Raw genomic sequence first — 12,109 nt, 5'->3', positions numbered from 1 at the left:
ATTATATTTTGGGGCGGATCAGCATCTGGATCCGGGATTAATCAAAAAGTTATGAAGGGGATTTTGATGCAATTTTAAACTATGAATAAAAACATTTATTGCATATACACGATTCAGCATCAAACATATGGCAAGTACAGTTAATCCTTCTAAGCGAAAGGATATCACTACATGGAGAGTATTAAATACTTTCACCTACTTACTGTGCACTGCAACAAGAAAGACAGTAAGGAACACTCAGAGAGTGCAACACATGCCCCCACCATGTCTAAGTGCTTAACATTTGGCCGTGCCCTGTCAACTTAACCTTCTGCCAATTGCTCTAAAATTCGAATTGCTTCATTCTTGCCTGACCCACAACATTTCCACCAAGTTTGATCTGAATCACACCAAAACTTGTGAAGCTAACCTTATCCCATGACCTTTATCTTGATCTTTTCCTGTGATCTTGACTTTTGATTGTTCTCAAGACTGAATCCTTTTATCCCTCCCTTGCTTTGGACCTTTCCACAAAGTTAAGACCAAATCGGATAAAAACTGTTTAAGTTAACCTAGCTAGCAGACCTTGATCTTTCAGCTAGTGTTCACAAAACCATTTAACCCTTGGTTGATCCTCATCTCTTTCACTACTTTTGTTGGTCCACGTAAGATCAAAATTTCTTTACTATCATCACAGAGGAAGAGGTCGAATCTGAACTAGCTGTGGAACGATGACATTTGACTGACTGATCTGAAAATGGAATCCCTTTCTCTTTTCCTTACGCCAAACACTACCACAAGTTTGATGTAAATCAGATATGAATGTTCCAAGCTGATCTTGCTATCTGATCGTGAATCTCTGACATACTGTTCTCAGAAACATTACGTCAGCCCCTTGGTTTATCATGAAGACTTCCACGAAGTTTGGTTCAGAATGGATCAAAATCATTGTTATTTTGTTCACACACAGACACACTGGTTGATCTTTGATCATGCCCTATGATTTTGATATTGCACTGCTTGTTCTCAAAGGCGAATTCCTTTCTTCTTTTATTACCCTCAATTCTTCCACCAAGTTTGGTCTACATCATACATAAACTGCTGAAGTTCAGTTTGCTAGGTTAAATATATGACCTTGACCTGTGATGTTGACCTTTGGCCTATTGCTCTCCATAACAATAGGTGAGTTCCATTTTTTCCCCTCTATCACTTAAGCAAATATGGTTAAGAGCGGATACAAAACTGTGCTAGTTATTTGTTAGAACACACACACACACACACACACACACACACACACACACACACACACACACACACACACACACACACACACACACACACACAAAACCATACCGACCATTTTCGCTTCGCGAGTGAGGGTGTAATTATTCTGTGCCATTGCTTACCAGTCTCCTTTTAAGCAGACCGCCAGCTTAAAAAAAACTAGGATCGTATTACTGAGTGGTTTGTAATATCCAGATTCGAAGGTGCGAGTGTTCTAGTTTGTGTGTGTGTGTGTGTGTGTGTGTGTGTGTGTGTGTGTGTGTGTGTGTGTGTGTGTGTGTGTGTGTGTTAACGAAGTATCTCAACTAGTTTTTATTCGATTTAACCAATCTTACTGCAAGGGTTGACGACAATCAGTGAGTAAATCTATTGTTTTTTTTCGTTTTTTTTTTTGTCTTTTTTTAAAGTCAAAGGTCAAGGGTCAAAAGTCAAAGGGTTACGTCAAACGTTGACCTAAATGAACCACCATAAAAAGTTGCCAACCAATTTAGATCAAACTTTGAGGAAGGGGAATGAATGGCAAAAACGAAATGATTTAATCTGAAAACACTTGGTGAAAGGTCATGATTACAGGGCAATGTCAAAGTCTGACTCGTGTGTTTGTTAACAAATTATCTCACAGGGTGCTGCTCCGACTGTAATCAGAAGTGGAAAGGTTGAGGGCCACCCAAGGGATAAACCAATTGTTTTTTTTTTTAGAACACTAGGTCAAAGGCGAAGGCTACAGGACAAGATCAACTTAAACTATTTTTTTCTGCTTCAAACTAAACTTTGTGAAGGGACTGAATGTGGGACAAGAATAAATGGATTTCATTCTTCAGTCTCAGATCAAGGTTATAGGAAAATGGTCATAAACCAATGTCAACGCAAACAGTTCTGATATTATTTGAAATAAACATAGTGGAAGTGTGTAGTGTCAAGCACAAACGAAGGTATTTAATTCTGAGAACAATTAGTCATAGCTGAAAAAACATGGTTAACTTTCGGCCCACATGTGTCTGTGTAAACAACATAACTAAACCAGTTTTGATCTGATTTAGCTCAAAGTAGGTGGATCAGTTGGGGATCGCTAAAAAGGTTGATTAAATTTTCTTTCCTTTTTTCTTTTTTCTTTTTTTAGGGCCAGAGGTCAAAAATTAATGTCATATGACAAGGCCAACCTAAAGAGCTTTTACCCCAAGTACTGTAGATTATACTTTGTGAAGTATATCAAGTTAAAACAAGAATAAACAGATTTCATTTTGAGAAGTCACTCAGAGGTCAAGGTCACAGGGAAAAATCTAAGGGTAGGGTCACTGTGCAGAGTCATATGATACATTATTCATTTGTTTTTAACCAATTTTGGTAGAAGGATGAAAGGCTAGGCAAGAACGAACTAATTAATACTGGAAAGTAATTTGTTGAACATAAAGGTAATAGTGTAAAAGCAAATATTCGGCCCTTACAGCAGACCAGGTGATAACGTGATTGTGTACTGGCGGAGTGCTCCATCTTGTTGTTGTGGTTGTTCTTATAATAATAATAATAATAATAATTATTATTATTATTATTATTATAGTTATTCTTATTCTTATTCTTAATCTTTTTCTTCTTCTTATTATTATTATTATAGTTATTATTATTATTATTATCATTATTATTATTATTATTATTATTATTATTATTATTATTATTTCCTTACGTGTCAACAAGTGGGTTGGTGGAGGGTTACTGCGCCTTCCTGTAAAACCACTACCTCAAAGACAAACAGTCACCCATTAAGGGTCTATGGCATCTGGCTGTAGATAGAAAGATACTGGTAGATTATTATCATTATTATCATTATTGTTATTATGATTTTGATTATGATTATTATTATTATGATGATGATGATTATTATTACTGTTATAATAATAATAATGATAATGATAATTATTATTATTATTATTATTATTATTATTAATATTCATTATTATTCTTATTACCATTATTATTACAATAATTCCTTTAATATCCAGAAGCCCAATAACCGGACACCCCACTACCAGGACATTTTGGGCCCAGGCCTTTGGAACCCAAAAATTGCCGAAAAACGTAAAAAAGCTAAAAAAAAAAAAAAAAAAAAAAATTCAACCATAATCTGAACTTGGCGTGCGGTGCCGACCAGCTGTGTTTACGCTCAGCCCCTTCACCCCTTCCTTCCTCCCCTCTCCCCAGTTACTGCCTAACTACCATCGTGACTAGATACTCATCATGATGGATGCCGCACGTGCTCGTTTTTGTGAATAAACTGCAAGACCTTGCCACTGGACCACATGGGAATTTACAGTGTTGTGCAGTGCTAAGAAATTAGAATTTAGAGCGCAAAGGATTAAGTGTGGAGTGCAAACTGGCGGTTGAAACTGGCGTGGTGCAATAAGGACAAAATGCAGTGTTAAACAATTATAACTTATAATACAAAGGATTAAGTGCAGCACAACACTGGATTGCTGTACGTGATTCAAGAGCATTTTCACCACTGCCAAAGCCTTTCAGGAGGTGGGTTATTTTCGTAACAACCACGGACGTGCTGTATGTACCCTGTACACTGCTAAAAACTCACCTCTAATTCCTCATTCTCCGGTTCCTTTTCATTTATTTCATGCTTTCTGTCCCTTTTTTTTGTGTGAATAGGGTCTTAAATAGGTGCTATGCATGTCTGGTAGGGATTTAATTAGGTGGCTTTCAAAGGTAGGCTAGGTTAGGGTCCATAAATATCTGTTCAGGAGGCTGGGTCCCAGTATCCGGACAAACCCACTTTCCGGACCTGTCTTTGGCTGTATTACATCGGATAATGGGAAGATAATTATTATTATTATTAGTGCTGTTTTGTGGCAGGTGGGGGCGTCCATCATCCACCCACTTAGTGAAGTGGTACCCTGTTTTTATGGTAGCTCTGCACTGAGTAGCAAGCCAAATGATTTCCTGTAAACCAGGAAATCATTTGCAATGATGGGTAGTAACCTTTTAACTGACCAACATGTGTTCCCTACGTGACAACAAGTGGCTTGAAGGAGGGTTAGTGCTCCTCCCCGGAAAACAACTAACTGAAAGTACGAACAAGAAGCCTCAGACCAGGACTGACCATCAGGTGACGACTAAGGACCAAACAAAGGACATGGTACAGATTGCGACATGGGATGTAAGGGGTGCAATTAATGATATGAAAGAGTGAGAGACCGTCCAGGTGCTTGAGGATGCACAAGTGGATGTATGTGGATTAACTGAAACTAAATGAAGAGGTGAATGTGTGAGAGAATGAGAGTATGGATGAGGTATATGTGCAGGAGTAGGTGAGAATGAGAGAGCAAAAGAAGGGATGTGTATTGTCGTGTGCAAGAGATGGAAGAAGAATATAGGTGAGTATGGATAAGTTGGCTCAAGAATTGTGTGAATAAGATTGAAAGTTGGACTACAAATGTGGGCGATTGTGTGTGTGTATGTGCCAATGCAAGATCATGCAAGCAGAGTGAAAGAACGGTTCTGGACAAATGTGGAAGTGTGCATGGAGAAGTTTGAAAGGAATGAGAGAGTGTTTTTGATTAGAGATATGAATGAAAAAGTAGAGAATGTGAAGATGGATGCAGTAGTTGGTGAGTGGGGTGTGCCTGCAGAAGCATATGAGAATGGCAGTGCTCTAGGAGGGTTGGTGATAGCCAATATCCTTTTTAGACACAAGATGATCCACAGGTATACGTGGTGAGTGATGAGAAGGGAGGGTGGTAAACTGAATGAATGGAAGGCAGTGACTGATTATGTGTTTGTGAATGATAGAATAAGAAGGTGTGTAATGGATGCAAGAGCATATAGAGGTTGGGAGAGTGGACTTTCTGACTACCACTTGGTGGTGGTGAAAGTCAAGGTTGAAAATAAGTGGAGGATAGAAGAAGGAAAGGACAAGGAGGATGGAAAAGTTACAAGAAGATGGATAAAAGGCAGATTATAAGAGAAAAATGGAGGACAATTGGGTAAATATGATTTGGAGCAGATGGGGGACATGGAATTTGTGTGCAAGATGTGGGGTGGTGTGTGGGGTGAAGAGAAGACGAAAGGGGATGCAAGGAACAGGGTGGTGGAATGAAAACGTGAGACAGGCTGTGGCACAAAAGAAGAAAGCATATAATGAGTGGATGAGAAACAGGGGTATGGAGGAAGTTGATAGACAGAAGAGGGAGTTATATGTAGAGAGGAAGAAAGAGATGAAAAGATTAGTAAGAGAGGGTAAGAAGAGAGTGGATAAGGAATTTGGAAGGAATTTGAATGTAAAGTGGAGGGGGTGTAAGAAAATGTTCTGGAAAGAGGTAAAAAATTAGACAGGGTGTTGAAGAAGGTAGTTATGGTGTGAAAAATAAAAATGGTAGATTACTATTGGAGAAAGGAGAAAAGGAGAGCAGATGGAGAGAACATTTTAAGAAATTGTTGAACATAGAGAATGAAAGTAATGCGAATATTAGTTGCTGGGGAATGGCTGGAAGAAAGAGGGATGTGAGAAGAGAGGAAGAAATCGGTAGGATGGAAGTTGTGGAAGTAATGAAGAAAGTCAAATGGGGAAAAACACAGGAATTGATGGAGTGTGGGGTGAAATGCTGAAGCATGGGGGAGAGATAGTGGTAGGATGGATGTGGAAGATGTGCAGATTGGCCTGGGAGGAAGGTAAAGTCGAGGAGGATTGGAAGTCAGGTATAATTATTCCCCTGTACTAAGGGAAAGGGGAAAAAGAAATGTGTGGTAATCATAGGAGCATTTGTCTTCTCAGTGTAATAGGAAAAGTATATGGTAGGATACTAAGCTAATTTTTAGGAAAATAACGGAGGACTTAGTTGGGAAAGAACAGGGAGGTTTTAGGACAGGAAGAGGTTATGTAGATTAGATATTCATTCTTATGTCTCTTGTGGAAAAGTTTTTAGAGAAGGGAACGTAGCCGTATGCAGCCTTCATGGATTTGGAGAAAGCATATGACAGGGTGGATAGACAAAGACTGTGGCATGTATTAAGAATATATGGAGTAAATGGGAAGTTGTGGAATGCTGTGAAGAGTATGTATGAGGGAGCTAAGGCTGCAGTGCATGTGGACAGTGAACTGAGTTAATTTTTCTATTTGAAGGTTGGACTGAAACAGGGATGTGTTATGTCTCCATGGTTGTTCAGTCTGATATGGATGGGGTTATGAAGGAGGTACAAGGTAGGGCAGTGGATGTTGGAGCGGCCCTAATGAAAGAGGGCAGTGTGTGGAAACTCCATGTACTGTTTTTGTAGATGGTACTGTGTTGTTAAGTGAAGACAAAGGGGAGCTGCAAGGCTTGATGAATGAGTCTGGGAGAGTGGGAGAGTGTGTAAGAAACAAACTCTAAAGATGGATGTAGGGAAGAGTAAAGTTATGGTCTTCGAGAGCAATGAAGCCACTGATATACAGTGAGGCTGGATGAGGAGGAAATGGAAAATGTGAGTATGTTTAAGTACTTGGGTAGTGTGATGAGTAAGGATAGAAGTTTAGAGGGTGAAGTGCTTGAAAAGGTACAACAAGAAATGTTGCTGAGTTCTTTGGAAGCAGTGACAAGAAACAGGGAACTGAGCATGGAAGTGAAAAAGTTACTGCATGACAGTATTAAGATACCAACTCTAACGTATGGAAGTGAAGCTTGGACCTTGTTGGGGAGACACAAGTCAAGAGTGAGAGCATTGGGAATGAGTTGAGAGAAGCATGTGGAATCGTATGGAGAGACAGGCTGACAAATGAGGAAGTGAAGGAGAGTTGTGGTGTGGATGTGGATGTGACAGGAAGCGTTAGGAGAAACACATTAATGTGGTTGGACCATGTGGAGAGGAAGGAGAGCGAGAGACTGACGAGGAGTGTGTATGTGAGTTAGGTGGATGGGAGGAGAGTGAGGGGATGGCCGAGGATGAGGTGGAGGGATGGAGTGGAAAGGTATATGAGAGAGGGGGGTGTGGGTTGGGAGCAGGACAGTGATATGGCGGGGGACGGGGCGAAATGGAGACGATTTGCTTGTGGCCACCTCTTACGGGATTAAGGTGTCTGGCAATAGATAGATTGATAAATTAGTGTTGTTATCATGATCATCATCATGATTACCATCATCATTATACAAGATGCTCTCTTTTCATTTATCATTCATGCATTTTAAACCTAATATAATTTCTTTTCCTACATTCAGAAAAAAAATATTTGATTTCTAATACATACCAACACACAGCCTAATGAATTGTGTGTGTGTGTGTGTGTGTGTGTGTGTGTGTGTGTGTGTGTGTGTGTGTGTGTGTGTGTGTGTGTTTGTGTGTGTGTGCATTGATGATCACGAAATATGTGAGCGAGATTGCATAAGCCAAAACCGTAGAGCCTTCGCATGACTGGTTCAGAAGCATCTCTAAGACTGGCCCTGCCTGACTCTCACTAACGAGTTTCGGACCGGGGCGTTAAACTCCCATTGATTTTGGCGATTTGGGGAGCCACACCATACCACATCATACCACCCTTCCGCACCACACCACATAAAATCATCCTTCCACTCCACATCATGGACATTAACTGAGGAGCCCTGACGTTTTTTGTACTTTTGTTATATTTTCCCCCGTGTTCATTTACAACTTATTGCTTAGATCAGGGTTACAAGACGAGTGAATTAGATATCAAGATTATACAAGCAGATGAGCTGCACCATTACTTACAAACCAGGATAAATAACTCACAATGTCCCTTCCTCACACTGCTGCTGATAGCCGAACACACCAAACCGCTTAGTTGAAAGAATGTGTAGTTATAGCTTACCTTGGAATCCTTTTTTTTAGTGTTGAATTATACAGCACTTACCGGAAGAGGAAATTAGTAAGACATTGCAATTCATTAATAAAGAGGGAGAAATTTCAATGGTTTGAAGCAATTATTGCCTCTGTAAAGCTGATGTAGTGTACTGCATATTTCTCGTTAACATAAAGCCAAACAAAAATATCAGGAAAATAATAAATGATTAGACTTGGATGATTCTGAGACTAAATTAACCCTTTGGCAGCAAGTTTTATTTTGTAGAAAGAATCTCTACTCAGTTCAGAGATTGAAAACAAACTCTAATGCTGTCACCTTGATAACAGATATTAGGTGAATTATTCTGAAAATCTGTTGCCAACTTTATTCAACAGAGAAGAACCTCATAAAATACGAAGGTTAATAAATCAAACACTAACGTAACTGAGAAGCTGGTGTATTGAGTTATCACTCCAAGGACTTTGTTATATCAAAACAATGCGTATCTGTGGTGCTAAGATTTGATAAAAATCAAAACGTACAGCAGAATGCATCCGCGATTTGCAGAGAGAATAAAATTAAGGTGTACGGGGAAATTTAGGCGTAAGACTGCAAATCAGTAGAAAATACAATCTTTATCTTTATCATTAACATGTTAAACACCGTGATTTTTATACATACATACATATATATATATATATATATATATATATATATATATATATATATATATATATCCAGGGACAGGATCCCACTGCTACCTGGCGCATCCCCGGGTGGCAGATAGGGGAAGGCCTTGTAGATATACGAGGTAACGTCTTAGATGGCGCGGACCATGGGTCCCCCTATGGATATATAGGGCTCCACTGAATATAATGAATAAAGTGGCACAAAAATTACATCTCACTAGAAACTATGTGGCAGGGAAGTGAGATTATTTGCCACAATCCTCCCAACCAATCATGAGTTCTGTTGCAGATGATTTGACGGGCGTTCCTGTTGGATCGTCATCTACTAAAGGTCCAACAGCACTGCCTCCTGTGCTTACGGGCAGTGTGCCACCGAAAGTGATTAGGCACTGTGTTGGAAAATTAGACTCTTGGATATTAAACAAACTGAAATCCATGAAGATCTATGCATAGAATGTAAGAAGCCTCGCAGAAGATTACAAACTTGATAACCTAATGGCTGAACTGGAAAACATTAGTTGGGATAATGTAGGTTTGAGTGAAATCCACAGAAAAGAAGAAAAAGTAATTCAGCTCAAAGACAGCAACCACCTATTTTACTACAGAAGAATGGAAAATGAAAGAGTTGGTGGCGTAGGATTTCTAATTTACAGAAATCTTGCAGACAACATTGTTAAATTCAGCAGTGTATCTGACAGAGCAGCATTTGTTGTCATTAAACTGTGCAAAAAATATACCCTGAAAATAATACAAGTATATGCACCAACTTCTCAAAGCACAGATGAAGAAATAGAAACATTCTATGATAACATTTCCCAGGTAATGGAAGAAGAAAAGACAACATATACTATACTCATGGGAGACTTCAATGCAAAAGTTGGGAAGTCGAAAAATGGAGAAGCATGTATGGGAAAATTTGGAGTGGGAGAAAGGAATGAAAGAGGAGAAATGCTCGTAAATTTTGCTGAAATGTTTAACATGAGAATAATGAACACATTCTTCCACAAAAGAACAGGGAGAAAGTGGACCTGGAGAAGCCCAAATGGAGAACCAAAGAAGAAATCGACTTCATTAAGATAAGAATAACACGGTCACAAATGCCACAGTTATCAACAAAGTAAATATAAGTAGTGATCATAGAATGGTGGGATGCACAGCCAGATTCAATTTCATAAGTGAAAGAAAGAAGATGATTAAAGATAAAAAGATATGCCCAATAAAAGTCAACGAAAACAAAGCAGCCTTTCAGTTGGAAATAAGGAACAGATTTCAGGCTCTAAGTAATGCAGAATGTGGCATTGATGAGCTGAATGACAGGCTAACCAAAGTACTTTGCTAGGAGAATCAGCTGAGGTAGTAGAAATACCTAAAACAACAAAAACCAAGAAATATTCAGAAAAGACACTCGAGCTTATGAAAAAACGAAAAGAAATGAAAGTAAAAACAAAGAAAAATGAAATAGAGCGGGCGGAATTAAATAAGTTTATCAACAAAAGACAGAGGAAAAAAGAAAGAGAAACATGGATCAGATCAAAGAAACCATCAAAAATGGAAAAAGTCTGAAAAAGGTCCTAAGTAAAATGGCACTAGGAAAGCAACAAATGGCATCGCTGAAAGAAAAAAAAAAAGGTGAAATCATTAAATGCCGAGATAAGATGGTGAAGAGAGTTGAAGAATTTTACAAAGAACTGCATGCATCAAAGACAGTAGTATCAATAGCTAACTTTTCAGTTGACAAAAGTGAAATACCTGAGGTAACACCAGACGAAGTAAATATTTCTCTTAAAAATATGAAAAGATGGAAGGCTCCGGGAGAAGATGGAATTGTAACAGGTTTACTGTTGGATGCAGGAGTAGAAGTACAAAATAGTCTTGCTCACTTATTTACCCACTGTATCAAACAGAAGACAATTCCCAAAATATGGTCTAATGCACAAGTTATTTTACTCTACAAAAAGGTGACTCAAAAGAACTTAGTAACTATCGACCCATTAGCTTATTATCAGTCATTTACAAACTCTTCACTAAAGTACTTACGAACAGAATATCAACAATTTTGGAGGAGAACCAACCTCGTGAACAGGCAGGATTCCGAAGCGAGTATTCGACCATTGATCATCTACATACAATGAATCAGCTAATCGAGAAAACTACAGAATATAATAAACCACTGTGCTTAGGTTTTGTTGATTACGAAAAGGCTTTTGATTCAGTGGAGCACATAGCGATTATAAATTCACTGCGAGAACAAGGAGTGAATGAGAACATTGTAAAACTGCTAGAAAACATATATAAAGAGGGAACTGCTACAGTTAAATTACATAAGGACTCGGAAAAAATTAAGACCGAGAAGGGCGTGCGTCAGGGAGATAAAATTTCTTCAAAATTATTTACAGGATGCCTAGAAAGTATTTTCAGAAAAACAGACTGGGAAAACAAGGGAGTGAACATAGATGGAGAAAAGCTAAATCATTTAAGATTTGCAGATGACATTGTTCTAATATCAGAAATAGCTGAGGCATTGCAAGAAATGCTAAATGACCTGAATAGAGAAAGTCTGAAAGTAGGACTGAAGATGAACCGAAGTAAAACTAAAGTAATGTTTAATCCACAAACACCAAAGAGCGTTATCAGAATATGAGATGAAGTTCTTGAAGAAGTTGAGGAACTTGGGACAAATACTAAAATTAACAAAAGATCATGATACCGAAATAAAAAGAAGCATTACATTTTGATGGAAAGCTTTCGTTAAACATAGAGACATTATGAAAAGTAGCTTGCCAGTTTGTATGAAACGAAAAGTAGATAACGAATGTATAATTCCAGCTATGACGTATGGTTGTGAGACCTGAAAACTGACAAAATCGATGGAAAATAATTTAATCCGTTCTCAGAGAGCAATGGAAAGGTCAGTGTTGGGAATAGCTTTACGAGACAGGAAAAGATCAACTTGGGTGAGAGAGCAGACTAAAGTCAAAGATATTACAGAAGTTATAAAAGATCAGAAAGGGTGGGCAGGCTATATAGCAAGAATAAGGGATAACCGATGGAGCAAGAGGCTGACAGGCTGGACAGGAAGAGATTGCAAGCGTAGTAGGAAAAGGCCAGACAGGAGATGGAGAGATGAGATAAAGAAATTTGCAGGGAAAAAGTAACAAAGATTGGCTCAGTCAAGGAATTCGTAGAAAAGGTTGGGGGAGGCCTTTGTTCATCAGTGGACTAGTTATGGCTGATGATGATGATGATATAGTGAAATATATATATATATATATATATATATATATATATATATATATATATATATATATATATATATATATATATATATATATATATATATATATATATATATCAATCAATCAATCAATCAATCAATCATTTC

Source organism: Coenobita brevimanus, chromosome 70 (genome assembly GCF_032717465.1).
Source record: "Coenobita brevimanus isolate Jiangsu-jjx chromosome 70, ASM3271746v2, whole genome shotgun sequence".
NCBI classification, from domain to species: domain Eukaryota; kingdom Metazoa; phylum Arthropoda; class Malacostraca; order Decapoda; family Coenobitidae; genus Coenobita; species Coenobita brevimanus.
This window is presented reverse-complemented; position numbering follows the sequence as displayed.